General features: G+C 43.2%; 1 protein-coding gene across 2 annotated transcripts in view; it reads right to left on the reverse strand.

Moving 5' to 3' along the window:
* Positions 1–26,005, reverse strand: part of LOC134336961 (ciliary microtubule inner protein 1-like) — a 159,614-nt gene that overhangs the window by 88,024 nt on the left and 45,585 nt on the right. Inside the window, exons 1-2 of one of the 2 annotated variants that reach the window (XM_063031702.1) lie at positions 11,519–11,566; positions 10,843–10,967 (exon numbers count right to left, since the gene is read on the reverse strand). The exons of the other annotated variant lie outside the window; for it this stretch is intronic. The gene's annotated coding sequence lies outside the window, so the exon portion shown is untranslated. Of the gene's footprint in view, positions 1–10,842; positions 10,968–11,518; positions 11,567–26,005 lie in introns of those variants that run through there. 2 annotated transcript variants of the gene reach the window in all.

The following is a 26,005-nucleotide window of genomic DNA, read 5'->3' on the forward strand; positions in this document are numbered from 1 at the left end:
GTTGTGCCCACAGGAAAGGTGGGTTTTGGAGGATCGAACAGGCAGATCGATCAGTGACTCTAGCAGTGTGAAAAGGGTGTGACCGGTGGGGAGTTATTCATGTGTCTGACCCTCACCTGGGTTGATAATTCCACCACAGAAGAACGGTCCCCTTTGTTGTGGTCACAGTTGGTGACTTCTAAAGGATTTCGGAGGACAACAGGAAGATCGAAGATGTCAGCTCACCTGAAGACTCAAATCTCTCCCTCTCTCTCTCTCCCTCTCTCTCTCTCTCCCTCTCTCTCTCTCTCCATCACTACTCAACTCAATACCACGAATTGAACTGAACTTTACTCATCATTGTAAGACTATCTACTTACCCCTAGACTTGAAGAAGCCTGGTTTTCATATATTTCCACACTTATATATAATCATTCCTAACCTGTTTTATATATCTGATTTTATATTACTGTATTGCGTAGTTACTAATAAATACCATTAGTTAATAGCAATACTGGACTCCAAAGTGTTTTCCATTTCTGCTGGTTCTTTAACCCGTCACGGGGTACGTGACAAAATTGGGGCTTGCATCCGAGATATGAACAAATTGGTTGGGGTGCTTGTTTGAATTGATCGGGGAAAATCCATTTTGATTTGCTTGTGTGGAAAAACAGCAGAAATGGATGTTAATGTTGAGAGGTTTCTGTTGGAACCAACCCCTGAAGAATTGGATGATGCTAAGAGGGATGTGCTGTTGGGAATTGCTCAAAAGTTAAGACTAAAGATGACCACAAGAAAGCTCAGAAATAGACCAGCATTATATAGCTAAGGGAAAGTTTGATAAGGAGGTGTTAAAGTTATTTGCTGAAGGTAAGGTACTTACTGAGGCTGAAATTCAGTTGCAATTGAAATTGAAATTAAAACAGCTCAAGGCTGATGAAACAGAAAAGCAGAGGATCTATGAGGCTAGAGAGGCAGACAAACGGAGAGAAGTGGTAGAAAAACAGTTTGAAAGGCTGTCCAAGGCGAATCGTACTGTGAACCTCACTAAAAGTGAGTTTAGTCATGCCACAGTGACATATCTGGGCTATGTAGTAGGCCAGGGCCAACTGGCTCCTCTACAGGCCAAGATTCAAGCTATTGCTGAGGTTCCTGTTCCGACAGGCAGGAAAGCTTTGAGAAGGTTTCTGGGAATGGTTGGATATTACCGAAAGTTTTGTAAGAACTTCACGGACATCGCTCTCCCCCTAATGAAACTTCTAGGGAAGAGTGAATGATTTGTATGGAGTGATCTTTGCCAGAAGGTATTTGAAGGTCTAAAAACCATCCTGTGTTATCATCCTGTGCTCAAAGCACCGATTTTTCCAAGCTATTTTCTATAGCAACAGACGCTAGTGATGAAGCTGCTGGGACAGTACTGTTACAGAAAGGTGTGGTTGACATTGAACACCGAGTAGTTTATTTCTCAAAGAAATTTAATGTGCACAGAAAAATTATTCCACTGTTGAAAAGGAATTATTAGCACTTATTCTGGCTTTACAACACTTTGAAGTCTATGTTTGTCCTGCCCAGAGACCACTTGTGGTTTACATGGATCACAATCTGTTAGTGTTTCTAACTAAGATGAAGGATAAGAATAGACAGTTATTAAATTGGAGTCCGATATTGCAAGAATATGATCTGAAAATCAAACATATGAAAGGTACTGACAATTTTCTAGCTGATTGCTTATCCAGATGTTAAGTTAGAAATTGTACACATTTTTGCTGTTATCTGATGATTTATACATGTATTGTTTCGAACTCTGTAATTTCCAGTTAAACTAAAATTTTGCCTGCGTCAAACTTTTTTCTAAAAGGAAGGGTGTGTGACAGGGTCCTGAATTACCCCTATGAACTGTGCTTTGGAAAGAGAGAGAGAGAGAGGTGTCCAACACAGACAGCTTGTTAAAAGAAAGAAAAAGAAAGAGAGGGAGAGAGAGAGAGGCGAAGACTGCTTTGAGATGGTGTTATGGTTTGTCGGCAGCATGTTTACACTTTTGCAAGGACACTAGCAGCTTCCAAGTTCTTACAGAGAGAGAAGGGAGCAGCTGCTTGATAGACAGCTGGTATTCAACACGGTGAGATAAATAGAAGATCAGTTGTTAGACCTACAGACACATGGTTTTGGACACTGAATGAGCTTTGTTGTGCCCACAGAAAAGGTGGGTTTTGGAAGATCGATCGGGAGGATTGATCAGTGGCTCTCGCAGTGTGAAAAGGGTGTGACTGGTGGGGAGTTATTTGTGTGTCTAACCCTCGCCTGGGGTGATAAGTATACCACAGAAGAACGGTCCCCTTTGTTGTGGTCACAGTCGGTGACTTCTAAAGGATTTCGGAGGACAACGTGAAGATCGACGGCGTCAGCTCACCTGAAGACTCAAATCTCTCCCTCTCTCTCTCTCTCCATCACTACTCAACTCAATACCACGAACTGAACTAAACTTTACTCACCATTGTAAGACTATCTATTTACCCTTAGACTTGAAGAAGCTTGGTTTTCATATATTTCCACACTTACTTATGTATAATCATTGCTAACCTGTTTTATATATCTGCATTTATATTACTGTATTGCATAGTTACTAATAAATACTATTAGTTAATAGCAATACTGGACTCCAAAGTGTTTTCTATTTCTGCTGGTTCTTTAACCTACCACGGGGTACATGACAAAGCCTATTTGCCTCTGAACCTTTCCTATCCATGTACCTGTCCAAATGCCTTTTAAATGTTGTTATGGTACCTGCCTTAACCACTTCTTCTGGCAGCCCGTTTACCTCCTGGGTGAAAAAGCTGCCCCTCAGGGTCCCAGTAAATCTCTCCCCTCTCATCTTAAACCCTTGTGTTCTCCTCTTTCATTCCCCAATCCTGGGAAAAAGACTGAGTGCATTCATCCTATCCCTGCCTTCATAATTTTATGCTCCTCTATAAAATCACCCCTCATTCTCCTCTGTTCCAATGAAAATTCCAGCCTGCTCAACCTTCTCCATAGCTCAGTCCCTTGAGTCCCAGCAACATACTCAGAAAGGTTCCATGCACTCTTTCCAGCTTAATGGCATCTTTCCCACAGCGGGGTGACCAAAACAGAGTACAACGTTCCAGTGCGGCCTCACCTGCATCTTGTACAGAAGAGTTTAAGTCGGGGTTGGATTGAACACCCAACATTTACCCAGAATGGCACAATTGAGGTGGCTCATTAATAGTTTGCAGGATGGAGCTGTCTCTTGCCACTGGAGTCAATGTCTATTCCCTCTATTACTAATGCACATTGGCTGTAGTACACAGGGAAGTTTTATCTCACCCATGAGGAACTCTGGAAAGACTGGCCTTTACTGCCCAGTGCTGGAGTTGACCACATTCTAGGCCACAGCCTAGGATAACCTCATGTCAACCAAATGGGTATGGAACTGAAGGATGATCCAGGCTTTGCTTATTAAAATCATTCAGCTCTAAAACCGTCAGGGTCAATTTGTAAAGCCTTCTGAGTTACTGACTATGTAATCTCAATAGTAAACTGATGTACTGTAGCATCTGATCAAGTTTGCTTTGGCAGGGCCTACATCCTCTCAGACCACCTGACCAACAGTACTGAGGAAAAGTGTCCCTCTCTGAATCCTCCTGTGTGTCGCACTGTTTTAGCAGGAGGGCATTTATCAGTGAGGTCTTAGGGAGCAGACCCATTTACTGCCTATCCCTAGGAACTCACACAAAATGGTGGAGGAACTCAGCATCTGTTCTGCCTATCTCCTTGCAACTTCCCCCCTCACCTGGTCTCACCTATCACCTGCCAGTTTGAACTCTTCCTCCTCCCTCCACTCTCTTATTCTGGCTTCTGCCCCCTTCCTTTCCAGTCCCGATAAAGGATCTTGGCCCGAAATATTGACTGTACATTTTCTTTCATTGATGCTGTTTTACCTGCTAAGTTCCTCCAGTGTTCTGTGTTTGCTGCTCAAGAATTCCAGCTGCTGCAGAATCTCGTGTCTCTGATGACTGCTATCCGTGGTTGAAGGTGATGCTGTGGGCACTGAACTACCACAGTCTTTACAGGGTGAGAGCCCAGTTATAACATGGAGTTGTGGAGAATGGGCACAGAAAGGTACAGAGTAGATCAGTTGTGACCATACTGAATGAAAGAGCAAGCTGAGGGGCATGGTGGCCTACTCCTGTTCCGACCTCCTTGATCATGGCCAATTTATTATCCCTCTCCTGGCTTCTCCCCATAACCTTTGAAGCCCTTACTAATCAAGAACCTGTCAACCTCCATTTTAAATACAGGCGATGCTTTGGCCTCCACAGCCGTCTGTGGCAATGATTTCTATGGGTTCACCACCTCCTGGCTAAAGAAATTCCTCCTCATTTCTGTTCTAAAGGGACGTCCTTCTGTCCTGAGGCTGTGCCCTCTGGTCCCACATCCACCCACTGTGGGAAACATTCTCTGTACATTCAAACTATCTAGGCCTTTCAATATTTAGTAGATTTCAGTGAGATCTCCACTCTTCCTTCTGAACACCAGTGGGTACAGGTCCAGCATCATCAGACGCTCTTCATATGTTAACCCTTTCATTCTTAGGATCATTCTTATGAACTTCCTCTGGACCCTGTCCAATGCCAGCACATCTTCCCTTAGTAATGGGGCCAAAAAACTGCTCACAATGTTCCAAATGCAGTCAGATAAAGTGTCACTATTATATCATTGCTTTTAACCTCTAGTCCTCTGGAAATAAATGCTAACATTGCATTTGCTTCCCTTATTACCAACTCAGTCTGCAAGTTTTCCTTCAGGTAATTTTGCACTAGGCCTCTCAAGTTCCTTTGCACCTTTGATTCCTGATTTTTGAATTGCACCTCTACCTCCCCATTTAGAAACTAGTCAACGCCTTTATTCCTTCTACCCAAGTGCATGACTTCCCCACGCAGTATTCCACCTGCCACTTCTTTGCCTATTCTCATAATCTGCCCAAGTTTTTTTCTGCAAAGTGAGTTCAGGCAGCTACGTGCTTTAAGTTGAAGGAAGGGACCTCCAGTGTTGTGATCTCGGGATTTCTACCTGTGCCACGTGATACCGAGACAAGAATTAGAAGGAGATACAGTTTAATGCGTGGCTGAGGAGATGGATCAGTGGGGAGGGCTTTGGATTTCTTGCAGGAAAGGTGGAACTACAAGGGAACCAATATACTGTAGGAAGGCTTGCTGGTGCTACTCTGGGGTGTTTAAACTAGAGGTGTAGGGGATGGGAAGCAAAGTGCTGGGACAGATAGTTGAGAGGTTGTGGGGAAAGTACTGTAGATGTCAAGCCTACATACAAAGACAGGAACTAAAAGGTTGAGTACGGTGGAACAAATATTCTGAATTGCATCAATTTCAATGCAAGGAGCATTGCAGAAAAGGTGGGTGAGTTTAGAGCATAGATCAGCACATGGAATTATGATATTGTAGCCATTGATGAGACTTGGCTACAGTAGGGGTAGGAATGGCAAGTCATTGTTGTGGAGTTCTGTTGTTTTAGACATGGAAGTGCGAGAGGATTTTAAGGGGAAGGATTGGCATTGCAAGTCAGGGAAAACGTCATGGTAGTGCTCAGACAGGACTGATTGGAGGGCTCGTCGATTGAGGCTATATGGGTGGAAATGAGGAATAAGAAAGGAATGACTGCATTAATGGGATTATACTATAGACCTCCGAATAGTTAGTGTGAATTAGAGGTGCAAATTTGTAGAGAGATAGCAGACAGTTACAAGAAATGTAAAGCTGTGATTGTAGGTGATTTTAACTATTTACGTATCAACAGGGACTACCGTAATGTAAAGGGGTTGGATGAGATAGAGGATTACAAGAAATGCAAGAGAACACATAAGAAGGAAATCGGGAGGGCTAGAAGGCAAGAGGTTGCTCTGGCAGACAAAGTGAAAGAGAATTCCAAGAGCTTCCACAGGTATATTAAGAGCAAAAGGATAGCAAGGGGCAAAATTGGTGCACTTGAAGATCAGTGTAGTCATCTAGGCATGGAGTCAAAAGAGATGGAGGGAATCTTCAATGGATATTTGTGTCTGTATTTATGTGGGAGATGGACATAGAGTTTATAGAACTGAGGTAAAACAGTAGTGTGGTCATGGGCCTTATCTAGAAGAGGAGATGCTTGCTGTCTTGAGCCAAACTAGGGTGAATAAGACCCAAGGGCCTGACAATGTGTCCCTTCAGACCTTGTGGGAGGCGAGTGCACAAATTGCAGGTGCCCTGGCAGAGGTATTCGAAATTGCCCTTAGCATGTGTGAGGTGCCGGAAGACCAGATGATAGATAATGTTCCGTTGTTCAGAAAGGCTCTAAGAATAAGCAAAGAGATTAAGGGCCGGTGGGCCTGATGTCAGTGGATAAATTACTGGAAGGTAATCTAAGGGACAGGATATATAAGTATTTGATTAGAGAGGTCCTGATTAAGGAAGTCAACAAGGCTTTGTGTGTGGTAGGTCATGTCTAATCTTACAGAGTTTTTCGAGGAGGTTACTAGGAAAGTTAATGAAGAAAAGGCAGTGGATCTTAAATATGAAAAATTCTGCAGATGCTGGAAATCCAAAGCAACACACACAAAATGGTGGAGGAACTCAGCAGGTCAGGCAGCATCTGTGGAAATGAATAAACAGTCGACGTTTCAGGCCAAGATCTTTTTTCGGGGCTGGAAAGGAAGGGAGAAGACACCAGAATAACAGAAAGGCAGTACATGTTGTCTCCATGACTTTAGTAAGACCTTTGAGAAAGTTCTGCATGGAAGGTTGGTCAAGAAGTTTCAGTCGCTTGGCATTCAGAATGAGGTCATAAACTGGACACAACATTGGCTTAGCAGGAGAAGACAGGGAGTGGTAGTAGATGGTTGCCTCTCTGACTGGGGGCCTGTGACTAGTGGTGTCCTATAGGGATCGGTGCTGGGTCCATTGTTGTTTGTCATCTATATTAATGATTTGGATGATAACGTGGTAAACTGGATCTGCAAATTTACAGATGACATTAAGATTGGGGATGTAGCAGACAGCAAGGAAGGTTATCATGACTTGCAGTGGGATCTGGACCAGCTGGAAAAATGGGCTGAGAAATGGCAGATGGAATTTAATGTAGACAAGTGTGAGATGTTGCACTTTGCGAGGACAAACCAGGTTAGGACTTACACAGTGAACGGTAGACATAGAGGTGTATGGTATAACAGAGGGATCTGGGAATAATTCCTTGAAAGTGGTGTTACAGGTCATAAAGAGAACTTTTAGCACTTTGACCTTATTAAATCATATACTGAGTACATGATTAAGTTGTATAAGACATTGCTGAGGTCAAATCTGGAGTACTTTGTGCAGTTTTGGTCATCTACCTACAGGAAAGATATCAATAAGATTGAAAGAGTACAGAGAAAATTTCCAAGGAAGTTGCGAGGACTTGAGGACCTGATTAACAGGGAACGGTTGAGTAAGTTGGGACTTTATTCCCGAGAGTGTAGGAGAGTGAGGGGAGGTTTGATTGAGGTATACAAAATAAAGAGGAGTATGGATAAGGAAAATGCAAGCAGGCTTTTTCGCCTGAGGTCGGGTGAGACTTGAACTGGACATCATAGGTTTAGGGTGAAAGTTGAAATGTTTAAGGGGAACTTCTTCACCTGGCAAGGAATGAACGTGATCATTTAATACACAGGACAATTAATGGATTAACACTCTTTTCCCCACAGTCAATTAGTCAATCCAAAAACAATTACATATACATGGAAGTAAACTCTCCTCTCAGCCCCATTAGCTGTTTTGGAATGGACCTGTGATTCACGTGAATAATTTTTCACAATTACTGAAAGGTCTCTCATTTGTCAAAACTCAGTCACAGCCCAGCTGTTCTGAGTGGGCAACAGCAGTGACTTATCGCAGTGCTGTGCTGTACAAACAGAACCTGAGGAACATGCAGTTCCGAAGGTGTCCGTTCGGTCCCTCGTATCTGTGTCAGTTCATTAAAAGGGCTTCCTTATTAATCTCACTCTTTCAGCCTTAGGGATGTTTTCTTTTGAAATGCGTTTAAAGGAAATTTGTTATTGGATCTGCTTCCTTCACTCTGCCAGACAGGACATTCCAGATTATAACAATTTACTGCACAACACAAAACTCTGCTTGGATCTTTTGCCAATCAGATAAGGATTGTTATCTAGCTCATAATCTTTTAGCCATTGGAAAAGATTTCTCCTTATTTTATCCAGGAGAACCTACATAATAGTACGCACCTGTATTAAATCATGCCTTCAATTTCACTGCTTTAGGAAGAACAATTCCAGCTTTGCTAACATTGCCACATAACGGAAGTCTCCCATTCCTGGTAACATTGCAGTAACTCTCTGCATCAACTTAACGCTTGACATCACTTAGGAAAAATGTTACTGTTCATTTTTATGGAGCCACAGAGTCATAGAGCACAACAGCGCAAAAATGGCCCTTCAGCCCATCTATTCTTTGCCTTACTTTTTCTGCTTAGTCCTATCCACCTGCTCTCAGACCAAGCTTCTCGTAAATATTACAATTAAACCTGCATCTACTACTTCTGCTGGCAGTTCATTCCACGCTCAGACCACCATCTGAGTGAAGAGGCTTCCCCTCAGCTTCCACTTAAATATTTAATCTTTCATCCCAAACCTATGACCCTTAGTTCTAGTTTCACTCAGCCTCAGGGGAAAAAGCCAGCATGCATTCACCCTATCTATACCCCTCATAATTCTGTATACCTCTATAAGTTCGCCCCTCATTCTCCTATTCTCCAGGGAATGCTGTCCTGACCTTTTCAACCTTCCCCTATAGCTCAGGTCCACAAGTCCAGGCAATATCCTTCTAAGCTTTTTGATAGCTTTCATTTTCGTCACTTTGTGTACTGTACGTACCATCTGAAGCTAATCGTGAGTACATATGGCATACTTGTATGTTGTGGTTTATATATATATTCATTATGTTTTTATGTTTACTGTGTTTTTTACGCTGCTTCAGATCTGAAGTAACAATTATTTTGTTCTCCTTTACGCCCGTGTACCATCTTAAAGCCAGAATCGCTTCTTGAATATTTTTCTGTAGGTAGATGACCAGAGCTTCACACAATGCACCAAATTCGGCTTCACCAATGTCTAGTAAAACCTTAACATTGTAGGCCAATCCTGTACTGCTCTGATTTATCAATCCTGATTTATAAATCTGATTTATAAATCCTGCTCTGATTTATGAAAGCAAATGTGCCAAAGCTCCCTTTATGACCCTATCCACCCTGCAACACCAATTTCAAGGAATTATGGATCTGTGTTTTCAGATCCCTTTGTTCTGCCATACCCCTCCGTGTCCTACCATTCACTGTGTAAGTCTTACCCTGGTTTGTCCTGCCAAACTGTAATAACTTGCAATTGTCTGCACTAAATTTCCATCTTGTTACCCCAGATCCAATGCAGCATAAAAGAGCTCCTTAAACTGAAACATTAAATACTTCCCTATCCACAGATTCTGCTCCAATCTGCTGAATACCCCAGCATTTTCTATTTTTATTTTCCATTGAATTTCCCATTATGTTGGCTGTGGTCTGAAGATAAAGAAGAGTGCACTGATATTTATTTACATTGAATTCAGCCTGTCCCTCCTCACACTGTGAGGCTACTTAATTATACAGTTTTTTTGTATTATACAGAGATGGCATTAATGATTGAAAGTTACAAACAATTCAGAATTTCAATATTCCCTACACAACAGTAATCAGAATAGGGCTAGCACTATCTCTAGTTGTCCTGGAACTAAATCCATTAGGACTACAAAAAATACTTTCTATTATATCTTGTTAGCTTATTAGCCTTATCTAATTAATTCTAATGCATGATGCAAGCGTAATGCATTATGAAGACTCCTGGGATATGATTTACTTCCTGCAGGTGGCATTGGCAATTATTTATTTGTGCTTTTGAGCTCATCGGTCACTGGACCAATTCATCAACGGTCTATAAACATGAAATTTTACCCTATTTATCTCCAATTTCTTTCCTTTCCCACCGCACTTTAAAGTAATTAGTTTAGCGTCTTTAGCCACAACCTCCAGGCTTCCTGCTGCCTCTCTGTTCTGTCTGCTCGTCCAATGATGAACCTTGCATTTTATCATCTCGTTGGCACAGCAGCACTGTACAATCTTTGCATCCCACCTTCTCCATTTCAATCCAAACATTTCATGGTCTTCAGTCCTATGTTGACCACTTCTCCCCATCTTCCCCTAGCTTTCTGGTGCTCTGTCAAAGCTACTTTGAAGCTGATTCCACACATATCCTGATTAGGAGTTATAAACCAGACATACACTAATAAATCCATTAGACCAACATTTCCATTTTCCTACTTGAGATTTAAGGATTAAATTGATCTACTTAAGGTTAGTCCAGCAGTTGGTCCCTGTTGGTAGGATCAGCTGTGGCAGGAGATAACTCTGGGATTGTCCACTTGTGCCTGAACCCTACTACAACATATGAATTCTTTCTTTGGGGTGTTAACTCAAGGGTGGCATGGTAGTTCAGTAGTTGGCATAATGCTATTACAGTGCCAGCTGTAAGATCAGGGTTTCGATTCCTGCCGCTGTCTGTAAGCAGATTGGATGTCCTCCCCATGACTGCATGGGTTCCTCTGGTGCCCAGATTTTCTCCCCAAATCCAAAGACGTACAGTTAGGGTTAGTAAGTTGTCGGCATGTTTTGTCGGTGCTGGAAGCGTGGTGACACTTGTGGGCTGCCCAGCACAGCCCTCGCTGTACATTTCTCTGTATGTTTCCAGCTACAGTATATGTGACAAATAAAGCTTACCTTTATCTTATAAATCTGGGACAATGGAGACTCTGTTTCCTTTGTTGGAAGTTGGAAGGTTCAAGTGCCACTTTAGTCAAGAACACAAAGTTTAAGCTATCACACTGGAGGCTCTCTTGGAGGTGCTGTCAGATTAAGGATTGTAGAACAAATTATGATACAAAACCTTTGATAAGCAAGAAGATATCCCTGGACATTTGGTTGGCATTTACTATTCAATCAATATAACCTTACCTCACCTTAAAAGAGATATTCCCTTTGTCCAAACTGTCCCTCCCACATTCTCTGTACAAATTAGAACAAACTTATTTTCTCTTTTTCCCATTTTTAATGAAGTCTTTGACCTGAAACATTACCCTGTTTCTCTTTTCCTTTTATCTGTGTACTTTTCTACCTTCTCTCATTTCACATTTTTTACCTTCCTTTATTGACACATACCCTCTGTCTAACTATCACCATCAGCCTACCAATGACTAAATTTCACCATTTCACCCCACAGCCATACTGATCGCCCTCCCTCAGAGATTTTATTAATGATTTTTATTCCTTTTCCCTCCCAATCCTCTCTCCAACTTAAACTTGACTTTAGTTTTCCCCCCTTCTCAGTTCTGAAGCATTGTTTCTCTAAGAATAAACTCTTCTCAGGTTTCCAGCCGGGTATAGGGTACAGGTCTACCTGTATCTGACCAGAAGTTCCTCTCTCCACAGATGTTGCCCGATCTGCTAATTTTCTAGTGTTGTTCCAGACTACCAGCTTTAGGACCTAAAATAGATTATTTGGTCATTATCATATTATTGCTGCTGGGACCTGGTTATACATAGAGTTTCTGCCACATTCTCTACCTTCCAATAATCGCTTCGCTTCAAAAGTGTTTTATTGCCGGTAAATGCTTTGGGTTATGACCAGAGTTATACAAGCCCTAATCCCTCTTCTTTCCCTTAAAATATAGTCAGTCTCAGAATGATTTGTGACTTGAGCGAATAGTTTGGTTTTTTTCCCTTGGTATTTTTGTTATTGTTGTTGGACTAAGAAAGATACAAGAACATTCCTGTCATCCGAAGCCACCGGCCTGGGCAATGACAGCAAATGCGTGACAGGACGTAGCTTCCAGAAGTGGTGAGATTGAGTGAAGACAATAATGAAGAAGGAAAGGTCACAGAACCTCCTTCCCTTTAATGACTGCCAGCGCCTAGCAGAAGATAGCTGTTGGGTCTGTGATCTGTTCACATGAGACAGGCATCCTCCATGTGGCGTCGCGGACTGGGTGCTTGCACAGATTAATATCGCTTGATGGAAAAATTAAGAGCCACGTGACCTTGGATTCCTAATCTGCACTCCCTTGGAGTTCTCTCGCACAAAATCAGCCCTTATAAGTCTTCTAATTTTCTCCCTTTCTGACTGCATTCCATGTGATATATTGAGCTGTTGAGTTCAAACATTGTCAACTTGATCTTCTGCCCATGGGGCCTGGTGATTTCTGCCAATTTTGATTAAGGCATGAAAAATAATCTGGATTTCTTTGTAAGAAAATAGTCTTCCTGACTATTCAGTTTCAGCAGGTCCCCTGGGTCACTTCACATTATATCAAGATATCTCAAGGAAGTATTTTCTATGTAAACCACATCTAAAGGCCCCAGATTCCATAATTCATACCAGTACTCAGCAGGGAATGAAAGCACGCTCCAATAAGTCGTGTTATGCTGGGGCTGGAACCAGCCACACATCCCCTGCTTTGAGATTTAAACGCTGAGGCAACACCAGGAAGAAGGAACAAGGCTTTCAATCCATGTTTTTCTATTCTACTTGGAATTAAATCCTGTGTCATTCCCGGAATGGAAAGAGATCTTCTGAGTGGCTCCATTTCTGAGTTGAGGGACGGATGAGAGTGAATCTTCCAGATACAGGGAATAGGAGGATGAATCCTTGACTTCATCACTGTTTCCTTTCTGGCTGATTTGCCTTTCTCCGTTATTGCTTGAGTGGGAAATGCCATTCCTTTCAGGTAGATGGAAATCCAGGAAAGGTTTGCCATTTGCCTGGATTAGCATGGCTCCAAACCTTCCAACACAAAGCCATCTCTTGATTAAAGGCCTACTTCCAGATTCACTCCCTCTTGTCATACATAGTAGATCCAAACACCCACCACTTCCATTATCGAGGTCTCCCACCATACAGGCCATGCTCTCTTCTTCCTGCTGCTATTGGGAAGGAAGCTGGTACTGGAGCCTTAGGCCCCACACCACCAGGTTCAGGAACAGTTACTACCCTTCAACCATCAGATTCTTGGACCAGAGTGGGTAACTTCACTCACTTCCTTATAAGGACTCACTTTCAAGGACTCTACAACTCACGTTCATAGTATCATTTATTTATTAGATTTTTTGTATTTGTGCAATTTGTCTTCTTTTCCACATTGGTTGTTTGTCAGTCTTTACTTGTGTGCAGTTTTTCATTGATTCTATTGTTTTCCTTTGGTCTACTGTGAATTCCTGAAAGAAAATGAATCTGGGGGTAGTATACGGCGACAAATACGCTGTTGACAATACATTTACATTGAACTTTGAGCTTTATAGGGACACTGGGTCCGGATCCATGGAAACAGCAGCACTGTGAGGTAACACATCACTTGGGTAAGTATCACCATCCTCTCATCCATTATACAGAAAGGGTTACCTCTTTAAGACCAGCTGATTGGCTCTTCCTGTAACCCACCCTGATCACCTACGCCTCTCCTCCCTCTACCTTCTTTCTTGCAGAACTTGCTAGCTTCATTAGGATGGGACCAGTCAATTGGCACAGCTCGACCACAAATGGCAGTATCTACCTTTCAGAATCAGAATCAGAATCAGATTTATTATCACTGACATACGTTGTGACATTTGTTGATTGTGGCAACAGTGTGGAGCAGTGCAAGTCATAAATAATTACTATAAGTGACAATTTTAAAAAGATAGAGCACCGGGGCGACATGGTAGCGTAGTGGTTAGTGCATCATTTTACAGGCTGGAGACCAGGATTCGATTCCCACCGCTGCCTGTAAGTTTTTAAGTTCTGTCTGTGAACGACGGGGGACCACAAACCAATCTTCACAGAAGGATTGGAAGTGCAAAGGGTGAGCAATTTCAAGTTCCTGAGCGTCAACATCTCTAAGGGTCTATCCTGGACTTTCATGCAGCTATAAAGAAGGCAAGACAGCGGCTATATATCTTTAGGAGTTTGAAGAGATTTGGTTTATCTCCAAAACCACTTACAAATTTCTACAGATGTACCATGGAGAGCATTCTAACTGGCTGCATCACCGTCTGGTATGGTGGAGGGTGGGGGGCTTCTGTAAAGGATTAAGGTAAGCTGCAGAGGGTTGTAAAATTAGTCAGCTCCATCATGGGCATTAGTCTCTGTGGTATCCAGGACATCTTAAAGGAGTGTTGGCTCAAAAAGGCGACGTTCATCATTGAGTACCCCCGTCACCCAGGACGTGCCCTCTTCTTATTGTTACTGTCGGGAAGGAGATACAGGCGCCTGAAGGCACACACTCAACAGCTTCTTCCCCTCTGGAAGAATGGACATCGGACCCACGAACACTACCTCGCTATTTTATTTCTCTTCTTTGCACTACTTGTCTAATTTAACCATTTAATACATTTACTGTAATTCACCACTTTTTTCTACAATCATGTATTGCATTCTACTGCTGCGAAGTTAACAAATTTCATGAGCTCTGGCGGTGATATTAAACCTGATTCTGCATGCGTGGGTTTCTTCAGGGCGCTCTGGTTTCCTCCCATGTTCCGAGGATGATGGTTTAGCAGGTTAATTGTGCACAGGGGTGTAATTTGGCGTCATGGGCTCGTTGGGCTGGAAGGGCTTGTTACTGTGCTGTACCTGTGAATTAAATCAAAAGAACAATGTCCACGGGCTCATGGAGCGTTCCGAAATCTGATGGTGCAGGGGAAGGGTCTGTTTCAAAAAGTTTTGACTGTGGGTCTTCGGGGCTTCTATACCTCCTCCCTAATGAGAAGAGGGCATGTGCCTGATGATGAGGGCCCTTAATGGTGGATGCCTTTTTCCTGATGCCCTTTGAGGATATCCTCAATGGTGGGGAGGCTTTTGCTTCCTCCCTGGACCTGAGAGCCTCTTGCCCTTTCTCAGTCTCCTGCCACGTTGCGTGCACGATTTTGCACCTCCTGAAACCCTTTCGAACAGGCCACAGCGAAGCGTGCTTTTCCCTAGCAACGAAGCTGCTCAAGTGATCAGCTGCGTCAGCTGTGCTTCCGTCCGACCTTGCATCAGCAGGGTTTGGTGTCTGGCCCTTCTTGATCTGAGGAGGGCACATCGACCCAATTCTTTCAGAGGTTCTCCCTCCACTGATCCCACCTGTGTTTTTCTGGCATTTTCCGCTTTTGTTTGGAAGGATGGGGGGGGGGGTGGGGGTGTAGGGGGTGAGTCCCATTGGTCTACCAGATACTGAAATGCCTGAAGAAAGTGGATGTGGAGAGGATGTTTTGGTTAGCAGAGTCTAGGATCTGAGGGCACAGCTTCAGGATAAAGCGACATCTACTTACAACCGAGACGAGGAGGAATGGAGAAGCTGTAGAACTCGTTGCCACAGAGGGCTGCGAAGGCCAAGTCATTGTGTGTAGTTAAGGCAGCGATTGTTAAAGGGGTTATTGATTACTAAAAGGGTTGAGGGTTAAATGGAGAAGGTGGGAAAATGGAGCTGAGAAAAAAGTTCAACCATGGTTTGAAAACCGGGTGGACGTTATATAGGATCACATCAGATACAGAGACGAAAGAAGGGTCATTCAGCCGAAGTTTTTAATTTAACTATATTTTTCACTGGTGAATGCTGCTGTCATGACGTCATGTGCCTGTGATGTTGCTGTAAGTAAGTTTTACAGTGCACCTGTACATATGTGTCCATGCGCTTATGTCAATAAACCTGACTTAGACTTTGAACAGTAAGCAACACTCTGTGTTATCTAACCAAGATTCAATACACAGCAGGTTTTTCAAAACGTCCCTACTATTCAGTTCCCTCCATCTAGAAAGTAAACCCCATTGTTGCTTTTACTGCCTTTCTGACCTTACAGGTCTGTAGCTCAACTGTCGGCAATTTGTGTACCTGTACCGTGGGCATTCCTCTTCCCTGTCCCCCAGCTAGACACACAGCTTCCTAGTAACAAGTAACCTTTCTGCCAAGAGGTACTGCCTTATGTGGAAATTCATGTTCTCAATGACGGTCCATTCCGCAGGTTCACTGATGTGATTTTCGTTGCTGATTGCTGATTTTCAGTACTTCGTCGCTGATTTTCAGTGCTCCTCCTCACCCCCAGACCTTACATTCAGCTCCGTATCATCCATTTCTGACAGAGAGAAGCTGCCAGCTAAAGAGAATGTTGTGTCACCAAATTCACCAAGAAATTCAGGTGAGAGAAGCCCAAAATGTTCTGTTATAGATGACCTAAACTTTCCCACACCTATGCAGTTTACCAGCAATCTAACTGATAAGTAGAAATGCTTCAAACAGCCATTCAATTTACGAGGGATGATTGATAAATTCGTGGCCTCGGGTAGAAGGAGTCAATTTTAGAAAACCTAGCACATTTATTTTTCAACATAGTCCTCTCCTACATTTACACACTTAGTCCAGTGGTCGTGGAGCATACGGATCTTGGACCTCCAGAAAGTGCCCACAGCAAGGGTGATTGATAAGTTCATGGCCTAAGGTAGAAGGAGATGGGTTATACAGCTGTCGTTATATGTACATGCAGTTCAACTCTTTGAGTGATTATGCAGAAAGTTTAATAACTTAATTCCGTCTACCTTAGGCCACGAACTTATCAATCACCCCTAATGAGTTATTAACCTCAAACTCTCTGCATAATCACTCGAAGAATTGCACTGCATGTGCATGTAATGAGAGCAGTATAACTCATCTCCTTCTACCTTAGGCCACGAACTTATCAATCACCCCTGCCGTGGGCACTTTCTGGAACTCCAAGATCCGTATGCTCCACGACCGCTGGACTAAGTGTGTAAATGTAGGAGGGGACTATGTTGAAAAATAAATGTGCTAGGTTTTCTAAAATTGACTCCTTCTGCCTTAGGCCACGAACTTATCAATCACCCCTCAAATATTTAATGGCCAGCATGAACATTTGAAAGTGTCTATCTTTCTACACGTATTTGCGAGGATGCTTTGGTCATCTATAGGAGTTTTCAAATTGGTGAGTCTGCTCTGACACTGGATACGGATGAAAAAAATTTGGAAGTATTTTGTCCCAAGTAAAAACATAACATTTGAAAAATATACATTATTTTCCTGTGACCAGAACAAGGTGTTAGCTTTGACAAATACTTAGCTGAGCTACTTACACTGAGTAAGTCCTGTGAGTTTGGAAATTTGAGAGACTCACTAGTCAGAGACAAAATAGTTTGTGGATTCCCTGATAAAGCTCTCAGAGAAAGATTGCTTCATGAAAAGGTTTAACACTGGAAAAGGCTATGGATGTGTGTAGGGCAGCAGAGACCACACAGTCTCAAGCTAAATAGCTATACAGCGTAGAAACATTAGTGCATGCTGTGAAAACAGAGGGGCAGAGCACAAGGCGTTTCCCGAAGCGACAGCACAGCAAAGAGGAAGGCTCAAACAGTAAGTGTGGAGGGAGGCACATCACAAAGACGTGTCCTGCATGTGGAAAGTCCTGCAATAATTGTGAGAGGAAAATCATTTTGCAAAGTGCTGCAAAGCTGGGACTACCAAGAGAAAGATACACACAGTTGGTGAGGACATTGAGGATGTTTTGGTGGATTCTTTGCAAACTGCTGGTGTTGGTAATTGGAAACAATTGTTCCAGTGACTCTGAATGAGACAGTAATTCCACTCAATCTCAACACCGGATACCAGGTGATTCTGTTATCCATCGATGATTACAAGACCCTCACAGTAAAGAGCAAGATTTACCGAGTGAAGTTAAAAGTGACAGGCTACACTGGAGAGAACATTCCAGTAAAAGGAGGCTGTGTAGAGACCTTCAAGCACAAGGGGCAGCACCTAAAGGCACAGCTACTGATTGTAGAAAAAAGAGTACAGGCTCAACCTAGTGGCTTCACAACCCAGAGATGACCACATAATACTTATGGAAGAGTATGCAGACGTCTTTAAAGGGTTTGTATGTTTACATGATGTAACTTGAGAAACCTGTAACAGCACCCATGAGAGCACCAGAGAGGTTATGCAAGAGAAGCACAGGAACTCCAGTTTCCATAGATGTCCACACCAGCTACAGCACCATGACAACCAGGGTGCCAGTGCTGAACAGAGTGATCATGATCTGGAAGTCGCCAGTCTTGCTTCCACATCATGCAGCTTTGTTTCAAAATCTGTCTCTCATCGACTTCCAGTTAAAGACGGGGAATCAAAAATATCACCACAATCCTCACCGAAGTAGAAGAGGAAAAATAAAAAAAGGAAGATGGGGAGACCACGCAGTCCCCAAGATCAGAACAGCTGCACCAGTTCAACACAAGCCGACAGGAGGAGTATGATACGCAGCCAACAGAAGGAGCTCTGTGAGTTCAGACAGGATCCGTCGGAACTTGTGATGTGGGGGAGCTGGTGACATGCACGCAGGTTGAGCAGAAGCCATGAGTTGGGCACACATGCTCGTGTGGCGCTAGAGCCATTAACTTTAAATAAAGATGTGCTAGCGTTTCTTACCCACGCGGTTTGCCTTTATTAAGAACAAACGTAACAGTTATCATGGACTTCTCTGCTCTCTATGTCCTTCATACATGCCCATTCTTCACACAGTGCCACAAGGGCAAGCATTCCTCAGCCAGAGGTAACTTGATGGCATAAACACAAAATAAATTCTGCAGAAGCTGGAAATGCAAAGCAGTATGCACAAAATGCCAGAGGAACTCAGCAGTTCAGGCAGCATCTATGGAAATTAATAAACAATCGACGTTTTGAGCTGAGACCCTTCATCAGGACTGGAAAGGAAGGTGGCAAATGCCAGAATAAGAAGATGGAAGGAAGGGACGTAGGACAAGCTAGAAGATGATAGGTGAAGTCAGGTGGATAGGCAAAGGAGGGATGAAGTAAGAGACTGGGAGGAGATAGGTGGAAAAGGCAAAGAGCTGGAGAAGAAGGAATCTGATAGGAGAGGGGAGTGGGCCATGGAAGAAAAGAAAGGAGGAGGGCACCAAGGGAGGTGATAGGCAGATGAGGAGAAGAGATAAGAGGCCAAAGTGGGGAATAGGAGAAGAGGGAAGAGAGAGGAGAAAAATTAGCCAGAAGTTTGAGAAATTGATGTTCACGCCATCAGGTTGGAGGCCATCCAGACGGAATATGAGGTGTTGCTCCTCCAGCCTGAGAGTGGCCAAGCCTCTCCTCCACCATCTTATTCTGGCATTTTCCCCCTTCCTTTCCAGTCCTGAGGAAGGGTCTTGGCCTGAAACGTCAAATGTTTATTCATTTCCACAGATACTGCCTGAACATCTGAGTTCCTCCAGCATTTTGTGTGGGTTGCTCAGTAATTTGATGAGGTGTTTTTAACAGAAGCATTTAGTCAGACTTTCCCCTGAGGGGTGGCACAGGAACAGGAGGAGCTAATCAAGAATGTCACAGCCGATTGAACAGCATTGTTGTCAGATTCCTAAACACCTTTAAGATTGTTTACTGTATCTGCGTCTGTGATGCTGCTGCAGATAAGTTTTTTTATTGCATCTGTGCACACATGTACTTGTGCAGATGGCAACAGACTCGACTTTAACCTTGACTTTGAAGTTATAGCCACGGCTCAGTCATTGAGTTACTGGGTTGGAAGTTCAGCAGCATTGTGGGGAACTGAGGTCAAACCTCCAGGGCAATCAAGACATCTAAGTTCAGGAATTGATGTGGAATTTTAAAAAGTGGTCATTAATAATGTTGCTGTAAAAGCTACCCTTCTTCAGGGAGGGAATTCTGATATGTTTTAAGTAGAACTCCAACCCTCCAATCTGGTTCACTCTTAAGTATACCATTCTGTTCAAGGTGATTAGAGGTGGGTGGTACTGCCAAGATATTCAGATCCTGAACAATGGATACATCATTTAAGCTAGCAGTCTAATTTTTAAAATTTTGCTTAGCTAACCTTGGCATTGTTTATAGGGAATGGGGGTTTCCACAATTTTTCCCAAAGCTCCCAGTGAACTGGACAAGAGTCATTGTTCCTCTGTTTGTGAGGGTCTGTGGTCCTTCTCAAAGGGAGGGCTCTCCAGAAGCTAGGAGATGCATTCAGCATGCTTTCTCACTGACTATGGTCGTGTCAAGAGCTGAGCATAATACTCAAGGCAGCCAAGTCCATCACCTGAGTGTAGAAATAAAATCCTAGCAATATCCATTTTGAATACATAAAGCAAACAGCTTTCAGATAGCATTTTGTGTATCCCCACAATGCACAACAGCACTTCAGATCCAGTATCATACTTTGAAAGTGTAGCACTATCGTAACGTATGCATCATCAGCAGTGACTTAGAGAGACGGAGTCACAGAACACAGAAACATTCCCTTCGGCCCACTGAGTCCATACTGATCTCCAACTACTTACTTTCCCCACACTCCCATCGGCTCTCCCCAGTCTCTACCACAGACTTACCCACATCCAACATTTTAGGAACAGCTTCTTCCCCTCATTGGATTTCTGAATGGTTCATGAAACCATGAACAGTAAATCGCCATCCCTCTTTTGCACTATTGATTTATTAACTTTTCATTATGAATAATAGTGATTTTTATGTTTTGCTCTGTTGTGCTGCCACAAAACAACATATGGCTAATACGAGGGGGCATGATTTTAAAGATTGAAGGAAAGAATAGGGGGATGTTAGGAGTAAATTTTTTACACAGAGAGTGGTGGGTGTGTGGAACGCTTTGCCAGGGGTGGTGGTAGAGGCAGATACATTAGGAATATTTCAGAAACTCTTAGATGGGCACGTGGATGATAGAGACAAAATGAAGGGTTATGTAGGAGGAAAGAGTTCTGTAGCCTCATGTGACCCTGTGCATTGGCAACACCATACCAGGCAGGAATGCAGCCAACCAGAATGCTTATTGTTTGAGAGAGGAATCGTGAATCTGTGAAATTCGTTGTCACAGGCAGTTGTTGAGGCCAAGTCTCTATCTATATTTAAGGCAGAGGTTGACAGATTTTTGATTGGTCAGGTCATGAAGGGGTATGGGGAGAAGGCAGGAGATTGGGGCTGAGAGGGAAAGTGGATCAGCTCTGATGAAATGGTAGAGCAGACTCGATGAACCAGATGGGTTAATTCTGCTCCTATTTCTTATAGTCTTAGTAACTGGATCACAGGGAGATTCGAGCTGCTCCTGGCAGCCATGTGAGGGATTGTGTAATTCAAGGGACAGTATCTCCAATGGCATGCCACAGCGTTTCGAGCATCATCCTGCATGACCTGTCCTACAGAATCTGCCCTCTCAATGGGATGTACAGGTCACATGGAGGTGGAGTAGGCTGACACCAGATAGTGCAGTCTGCAACTGTCACAGAGTGGATACTGACTGATGGTGTTACCGAGCACCAAATAATCTGCTGTCATCCTCCCAGCTTGTAAACAGACCAGAGACCACGTGTGGCCCGCGTATCACAATATTCCCTGTTACACCAGAGTCTCTGCTGGTCCTTGGAGAAGTTGTACTGCACCTGGGGAAATATTCTGGACCAGACCTCCATGTTACTACTTTTCCAAAAACCTTTGCCGTTCTCTTGGCTAATCCCTCAACAGCTCTGGTGCGGCTCATCCAAACATACAAGACCATAGCCTTTCCTGATAGTCCACGTGCCCTTTCCTCTCATGCTTGCCGGAATCCCTGAGTTCCCTGCAGTTAACCCTCCCTTTGCCGCTCATTCAGTGCTCCCATCCAATTTGATTCCAAGTCCTCCCTTCCTGGTGTCTCCCAGTTCATTACGTGTACTGAATTTCCAGGAGATCTCTTTGACCAATGTAAGTTCCTGATTCCCTCCTGGCTGGTGAATCTCCTCAATGACTGGGACTGAGAAGGAAAGGATGGATGAGATGAGTGAGTTACTCTGAGTGACTCGCAATGTCCAAATGTATTCCCTTTCTCCCTTCAACACTAATATTGAATATCAACAGGCATTCAGGCTAGCTTCCTCACTGGAATTGATTCTTCTATCCTTTGGGATGGCAACTCCTTCCCTGGACTGAACCCCCACCAACACCTGCAGGAGGTCCTCATTTCCTTAAGATCTACCTCTTCCTCAGATAGATCCTTAAGATCTATCTCACTTGGTGTTAGGCAGGTAGTTATGTATTTAATATTTCAGTAACATTGTAAATATATTGTTTGATTCAGCATTCTTTCTTGTTTAAATAATTCATTACAGGTTATATGTAAAAGTAAGTGAATGGCATACGTCATCATGCCACCATGTCAAAAGTACACACCTCGCTTAAAGTAAAAAACAAAGTTATACTTGCATTCCAGACTCCCTTGTTTTCCTTCCAAGTAGTTTTATGCTTTGGAGTTACAAAACATAACAGTGGTGACAAGGAAGTTTTAAATGAATCTGTGACAACTACCTACCTGTTGAAGCACAGCGAGACATTAGACATTTTCAAACAAGCACAGCAGGCCTTCTTTGCAAGAGAAGACATTCGAGTTTTAAAAAAAGTCACGGAGCAGACAAAATTTGTGGGTTCATAAGCAATGAGTACCAGGTGAATAAAATAATAAATAAAAAAGCAGATATGGCTGGCTACATTGGTGGATGCTTTAAGGCCAAAGGACACATCACAGTTGCAATCCTTTTTAGGATTTGTCAACTACTATAACAGGTTCCTGTAAACCTGGCTACTGCGCTCCACCCCTTGAATTCATGACTACAGATCGGGAAGAAATAGCAATGGACAAAGCTGTACGAGGTGGCTTTCAAAGAGGTAGAGTAAATGGTGACATCAGACACAGTACTCACACATTATGATCCAAATTTTCCGGTGAAGGTTGCTTGTGATGCCTCACCTCATGGTGTAGATGCAGTCATGCCACGTGCTATGAATGATGAAAGTGAACACCCAATAGCCTTTGCATCACGTTCCCTTACTGCCGCAGAGAAAAATTAAAGATTGACAGAGAGGCCTTGAGTCTGGTTTGGGGTGTGAAACATTTCAACCAGTACTTGTATGGCAGAGAGATTACCCTCATTACTGATCGTCAACCACCGGTGCCCATTTTCAATCCACAGAGGGTGTTCCACTAACAGCAGGAGCACGAATGCAGAGATGGGCTCTGTTCCTTGGGGGGCACAATGACAAGATCGATTTCAAGAGGACGACTAAGCATGGAAATGCTGATGGAGCATATTGGAGAAAAGGAAAAGAAAGGTGGCCAGAGCTGACAGAACCACCTCCTGCAGTCTCACAGTGAACTCCTACAACATCACCAAGGAGGCCCCAGAACCCGCGATTGTTTCACAGCCACAAGTCTCACCCACCAAGAAGAGTGACCCTCTTGTCGGGAAAGACATTAACTCACAAGAGTAAGGAATCCTTTTCAGTGATTAAATCTTTAGCCCTGAATGGGGACAATTTTAAATTTACTATGCTGTAGATGTCAGTATATAGTAGTTGTATTAAATATTGTAACAAATATATGTTTTTTTGAGAGAGAGAGGGAGAGAGTGTGTTAAGGTGCCTAAGACTTTACCACTGTCCTGTAGCAATTTTATGTATTGCACTGTACTGCTGCCACACAAAAAGACATCTATCTCCAACCATTTTGTGGTCCATCCTTGCTCTGTCTCTGTCTGTTCTTCGCAGCTGATCTGTCTTGTAGAACACACACAAAATTCTGGAGGAGCACAGCAGGTCAGGCAGCATCAATGGATGGGAATAAGCAGTCAATGTTTTGGGCCAAGACCCTTCATCAGGACACAAGAGATTCCGCAGCATCTGCAGAAACTCTTGTGTCTATGACCGATCTTCTCATCCAGCACTCTGCTTGTCGGTACCTCTCTCTTTCCATGTATCACTATTTATATTCGAATTCGTGTGTCTACAGTACCTGTTTACTTCTTACCCTTACCATCAAAGCTCCCTACCATCCAGGCCATGCCATCTTCTCACAGATACCATCCAGCAGGAGATACAGAGACCTAAAGTCCCACACTGCCAGGTTCAAGAACAGCTATTTTCCTTCAAACGTTTGGTTCATGAGCTAATCCCACACAACCCGTATCATTATGGCAAAGTAGCAACACCATGGCCAATGTCAACCACTTTGCTCTATACTGGATTTTGTTTTGCTCTAGTTGTGTTCTTTACTGTAAAAATACACAATTTATGGTCACTTTATGTTTCTCTTATGAATGTTGTGCCTCTGATGGTACGTAGCTGTGGAGTTGATGTAAGTAAGCTTCTCTTAGCATTTGTGCACACGTGTACTTGTGCAATGACAATAAACTTGAATTTGACTTTGTCTTCTCTATGCCCTTCCATATGGGTGTACATGTCCACTTCTTTACATATGTATCACTGAGCTTCTTTCTCTTGCTATATCTCTATCACTCCTTATTTCTCTTCCTTCTCTCTGCATCTGCTTCTCTCTATCCCTGTTTTCTACCCCTCACTCTGTCCCCATCATACTATGTTCCTCTTTCTCACCATCTTTCTGTCATCCCTACCTCCCTCTCCAGAGCAGACTTAGTCAAGGTGACTTAACTATCTGACTGACTTCATGAAATGTGTCACACGAAACGAAAATAATCCCTTCCAGCCAGGAAGTGAACCTTTTCCTGTCTGGCATACTCACCCTGGGGCATAGTTTGCTTGCTGAACAGTGCATCAGCTAGTGAGGACTAGGAGTGATGTGTCTGGAGCAGGAATTCAATTGACTATTACACAGGATGCAAACCAATAGCAGTGAGATTTACAGTGGAACCTGCTCAGTCATTACACAAAGGAAATTCATCACAGCCTGACAGATAACTGACAAGTTTTGATGCTTTCTCACTTGTGTGTGGCAATCATTTTCAGTAATAAATTTGCTTTATGCAACAATGGTGAATTGAAGTCCAGTGCATCAAGCATGTTACATTGTGTTTGTAATGCAAGGCCTAGTTGGAATATAGAGGGTTATGTGGCTTGCATTAACCTGCATCAGCCTGGGAGAGATGCCAGCAAGGAGATTGGGTCTCCAGGCAGAACATTTCAGATGCATTCCCTTCCATATATTCCCATTTGGAATGGGCATAGATTCCAGTATACTCTCAGACAGATGGAATTTATTTGATGAAGCTGGGATTTCAATCGTAATCAAATTTAGTTCTGGTCACCTCATTGTAAAGAGGACGTGGAAGCCTTAGAGAGGGTGCAGAGGAGATTTACCAGCACGCTTGCTTGGATTAGAGAGTACATGTCATGAGGAAAGGTTGAGTGAACTCGGGCTTTTCTCTTTACAGCCTTGGAGGATGAGAGGCAATTGACAGAGGTGTATCTGATAATAAGAGGCATAGATCAAGTGGACGGCCAGTGCCTTTACCCCAGGGTGACAGTGGTTAATATCAGAAGAAATCCTTTTAAGATGAGTGGAGGAATGTTTAGGAGAGATGTCAGAGGTAGGGTTTTTTACACAGAGTGTAAAAAGGAGCGTGGTGGATGTGTGGAGTGCACTGTCAGAGGTGGCGGTAGAGGCTGATACACAGAACATAGAACATAGAAATCTACAGCTCATTACAGGCCCTTTGGCCCACAATGTTGTGCTGACCATGTAACCCACTCTGGAAGCTGCCTAGAATTTCCCTAGTGTGTAGCCCTCTATTTTTCTAAGCTCCATGTCCCTGTCTAAGAGACTTTTAAAAGACTCTATTGTATCTGTCTCTACCACTGGCGCCAGCAGTGCATTCCATACACCTACCACTCTCTGTGTGAAAAAACTTACCCTTGACATCCCCTCAATACCTATTTCCAAGCCCCTTAAAACCATCCCCCCTCATGTTAGCTATTTCTGCCCTGGGAAAAAGCCCCTGACTATCCGCACGATCAATGCCCCTCATCATCTTATACACATCTGTCAGGTCAACTCTCATCCTCCCTTGCTCCAAGGAGAAAAGGCCAAGTTCACTCAATCTATTCTCATCAGA

This window comes from Mobula hypostoma, chromosome 2 (assembly GCF_963921235.1).
Source record: "Mobula hypostoma chromosome 2, sMobHyp1.1, whole genome shotgun sequence".
NCBI lineage: Eukaryota > Metazoa > Chordata > Chondrichthyes > Myliobatiformes > Myliobatidae > Mobula > Mobula hypostoma.